This window comes from Chrysochloris asiatica, unplaced genomic scaffold, assembly GCF_000296735.1.
Source record: "Chrysochloris asiatica unplaced genomic scaffold, ChrAsi1.0 scaffold00346, whole genome shotgun sequence".
NCBI lineage: Eukaryota > Metazoa > Chordata > Mammalia > Afrosoricida > Chrysochloridae > Chrysochloris > Chrysochloris asiatica.
Genome location: NW_006408864.1, coordinates 633,914 through 638,447, shown reverse-complemented (window position 1 = coordinate 638,447; position 4,534 = coordinate 633,914). Strand labels below are relative to the sequence as shown.

Genomic DNA, 4,534 nt, shown 5'->3' with positions numbered 1-4,534 from the left:
TGGAGTCAGTTCCAACTCATAGCGACCCTGTACAGGGTTTCCGAGGCTGTAAATCTTTACAGGAGCAGAAAGCCTCATCTTTTCTCCCGCGGAACAGCTGGTAGTTTCGAACTGCTGACCTTGAGGTTCACAGCCTGATTCATAACCACTACACTACTAGAGCTCCTTTAGAAAGGGTTAGAGAGTGGAAACATTGCCTTCAGAAGGGTATGGACCTGGATGGAAGTTATTTTGAGAAACAATAACTTTTAACATTTTTTGTTTTTGTATAATACAGGTATTTATGATTTTGAAGCAATACTTTTTTACTTAACCTCATATTTTGGGTAATACAATCCATAATGTGGTGCTTCTGGAACATCCTTGCATCCCCCATAACTTTGATGCCATTTCACAGTTGCACTCTCCCTAAAGACAAAAGCACTGAATCAACCTTCTGACATTATTTACTGAGTTATCTCCTAACTCCTTAATGCAACTAGTTCCTATGACTTTTTCACTAGCTCCAACTATAAGTGCAAAACACACACTAAGGATTCTACTTTTAGATTCTGCATCACGAGCTTTAGCTTTCATGCAGTTGGTCATCTAGAAATTTTAGTTTATATGCATGCAGGTATGGATTGTTGCTTGGATACATATTGTTTGTGGAGAATCTATATAAAGGTTACATTTTGCATAATGGGAGCAGTCTGTAGCCAGCATTACTTCAGATACTTTGTCTTAATGATCCCATTTGTGGATTAGCTCTGAGTAGCTGGTGCAACTGGATTTCAGACCATTGCTAAGCACACCTGTAGCAGGTACAGAACCACCTTGAACATAGTGATGGTGTCCAGCAGTTGTCCCAAGAGTGAGACTGCCTCCCACATAGTCACCACCCACTCCTGTCCTTCTGTATATGCAGCTGCTGCTGCCATCACCCCCACAATTCAGACTTCTTGAAAGTAGCTATTAGTGCTACTTTTTCACCCATTTACCCGTCCTTGTAGTTTATCGTCCGCCTGCCTCACTCATAACACTGAGGCTCAAGGGCTGCAATCCAACAACCTGTTCCTTTACTATGCATCTTATTGAACCTCTTGTCAAGCTTGATACTGTTGATTGCCCCTCATTTAATCACTCTCCTGACGTCCATCTAACTGCATTGGCTTAGTTGTCTTCCAGCCTATCAGTCTTTTCATGTCCTTACACAACAATTTTTTAATCTAGCATTCTTGCACTTTTAAGGCAGCTCCAGCATAATCCCTCCACAACTACAACTTCTCCATGAGATTCTTTTTATGTGCTCTTTTAAGTTGGATGATTTTAAAACAGAAAGAATGAGAACCTGGTTATACTATATAAACCGTCACAAAAAATATTAAATAATTTTTTCAAAAAAAAGAAGAAGACAGAAACAAGCACCATTTGGATGAGCTATTTATAACTGGGAAGCTCCAATTTCAGAGCTCATGTTGGCTCTCTGACAGCACTTGAGTTTTAAAGGAATACAGTATTTCCAAAGCAGGAGCCAGTCTTGTTTGAAACAGAGTCACTTTGACGCCATTTTCTTCCTTGTTCATATCATCCGATTAACTGCTAAATCTGACTGATTCTGCTTTAGCTATTGGCTGTTTGCTCTTTTCCATTCACATGACCTTGGGCTGTTGTAGTAGCCTAACTATTCTCCATTTTAACAGGTTATTCTTCACACTGTTTTTCGGTTAGTATCCTAAAACAAGCCTGATTTAGCCACTCCTCCATTGAAACCTCTCAGTAATTTCTCATTGTACTTGTATAATGTGACAGGCACTGTGTGTGCCTGCTACACTAAATTTATTCTCTAACCTTAGTCTTGCATTCACCTTCCACACCTTATTTCAGACTAACCCCCACTGGAAGATCTGTTCATCCTAACCTATCACAGATGCCTCCTTTATGAAACCATTTATGATTCACACATAGAACCTTGTATTTGCATTCTCTGAGTCCCCATAACAATTTGACTTTTTTTCCTACAGTGCTTTTTCACCCCCGATTTCATTTTTGAATACTTGCCTCATCTTTCTACCCACTTGTATCCTATATATCATCTTGCATGATGTCTTACAGCACTGTTAAATCTAAATATTAAAGTACTATTTTTACCTTCACGGGAGAAAGATGAGGCTTTCTGCTCCTGCCTTGAAAACTCTATACAGGATCTCTATGAGTCAGAATCAACAGCACTTATGAGCAGCAACAACTATTTTCTCCTTAAAGCTTTCCCAAAGATCCTCAGTTCACATTTCTCTCCCTTCATCTAGGATTCCAATAGATGCTTAGCAATGTAAATAAGGACTGTATAGTCAGCATTACTTATACGACACAAAAAGATGCAAACTCTCTTGACTTTTTGTCTTGTCTTATTTCTTGGCTTATGATAGTGTTTCAGGTACATGCCAAAATCAGAATGACCCCTTTTCTGAGAAACCCTAATTTTGGTTCTTTAAATTAACAACAAGGCAGAAAATTCAGATACCAAAAGATTCAGATGTCAAAAGATTACACTACTGCCCCTTTCAGCTTTCATCAAAATAGCATTATTGTTGCCTTGTGAAGTGTTATTGAATCGGTTCTGACTGCTAGAGACTCTGAAGAGGATTTCCACAGACCTTGAAGTTAATAATCCAGTGTTTATCCGACAGTGTCACAACAGGACTCCTCAAATAATATTGTTTTTGTTAAGTGCCATCGAGTCAATTCCGACTCATAGCGACCTTGTATAGGGTTTCCAAGGAGCAGCTGGTGAGCTTGAACCACTGACCCTGCAGTTCAAATAACTTTGCAGTCTGACGCATTAGCCCACAGCGCCATACCAGGACTCCCAAAATAATATTGTTGTTGTTGTTGTTAAGTACCGTGGAGTTGGTTCCGACTCATAGTGACCTGGTACAGGGTTTCCGAGGCTGTAAATCTTTACAGGAGCAGAAAGCTTCATCTTCTCCCTCAGAACCACTGGTAGTTTTGAACTGCTGACCTTGAGGTTAGCAGCCTGATTTGTAACCACTACGCTACCAGAGCATTAGCACTGTTCAAATGTTGCCCACAGTGGTTTTAACCTGCTGCTTAAGAGACTCTTATATTCAAGAATATTTACAACTCCATTCCTACTTCCACAATCTTTGTGGGGGAGGGGGGAGGAAAGAGAAGGAAAAGGGGAGGAAAGGTTTGGATACAGGCATCTGCTTTTAAATCGTCTCTTTTAGGAAGGGCTGGTTGGTCTGAAGTATGGTGAAACCTAGGGACTCCTGAGCCCATTGGACAAGGACATAGCCACAGAGGGTTAGAGCTGAGAGTGAAGCATCCAGATGATATGAAGTGAGGGGAGAGACACAAGAATGCCCAAACTTGTAGATAGTACCCATTCAACCTAGCTTCTTCAATGGCTTGATGATCAGAACTTGACTAGAGGAAGATTAAAAAAATTTTAAATGTTGATAAACAAGTGTAAATTGCTATAATTTGATGAACTTGACCTATACTTATGGATGTAGTAGATCAAAATGTCTTCACATCAAGTGTCAATCCTATTCCCTCGGTATACAGGGTTGATAGAGACAGGCAATTTAGACACTGGCTACCTAAAATGAGGGGGCTATAGCAGCATGAAGTGACTGGCTTACAAGTTTTCGAGAGGGAGTTTAGTTTCAGAGTGTGCGGGGGAAGGTAGAATCCCCACTGAATTGTTTTCATCTTGTCTAGATGAGTCTAGTGACAGGAGATGAGGTTAAGATTCTTATGATTCAATAGCAAGTAATTGTTATCATGACTAATTGCGATTGTCCCAACTGTAAAGGTAGAAGTTTTGTAACAAAAAGGGGGGAGTAGTTAATCTTACATTCCAGGAAAAGAGGACACTAGGTTCAGAGAAGCAGCGACACCAGAGATGAGGACATGGAGAGATAGAGCAGCTGAGGACTTTAGACTCATGGAAAGAGAAAGGCCAGGAGGCAGAATGTCGCCTTTGGTTGGTGAAATGATTTTATATTCCTTCGTATTTTTGTGTACATTCCCCCTCAAAAAAAAGACAAAAAAAACCAGAGGGAATAGAAACAAATACTGTTGAATGATGATGCATGGAGAAGATTGTAATCATAGCAATGAAAGGATGAGTATAAAACCAGTGTTCTCCCATGTAAACCATCATGCAGTTCACAATAAAAACTTTTAAAAATGCATATGTAAAAATAAATTACTGAGAACTGTCAAAGGAAGACAAAAGAAGAAAACTGAAACTGATCATTAGTCAATGTAACCATAGTTCTAATATGTTTGATCAGAGTGGTTTTTGTACAAGCAACTTCAGAATTATTTGGTTTTCTTCCATTTGAAATTTGCCCCAGATTTCATTGTTTGTTTTTTGTTGGTATTACATTTTTATATTCTAATAAAATTAAGTTTTATGTAAAAAAAAATCACCTCTTTTTAGGGTAATGAAGAGCAAGAAGAACTTTCACTTTCCCTGAGTAAGGAAAAAAATCAATTTTATAGTTAGGGTTAAGGGCTTTAA

At 39.1% G+C, this 4,534-nt stretch overlaps 1 protein-coding gene and 1 pseudogene across 1 annotated transcript in view; one reads left to right on the top strand and one right to left on the bottom strand.

The window, feature by feature from the left end:
* Window positions 1-4,534, top strand: part of PIGL (phosphatidylinositol glycan anchor biosynthesis, class L) — an 80,670-nt gene that overhangs the window by 27,082 nt on the left and 49,054 nt on the right. The window lies entirely within an intron of this gene.
* Window positions 392-920, bottom strand: LOC102828132 (annotated as a pseudogene).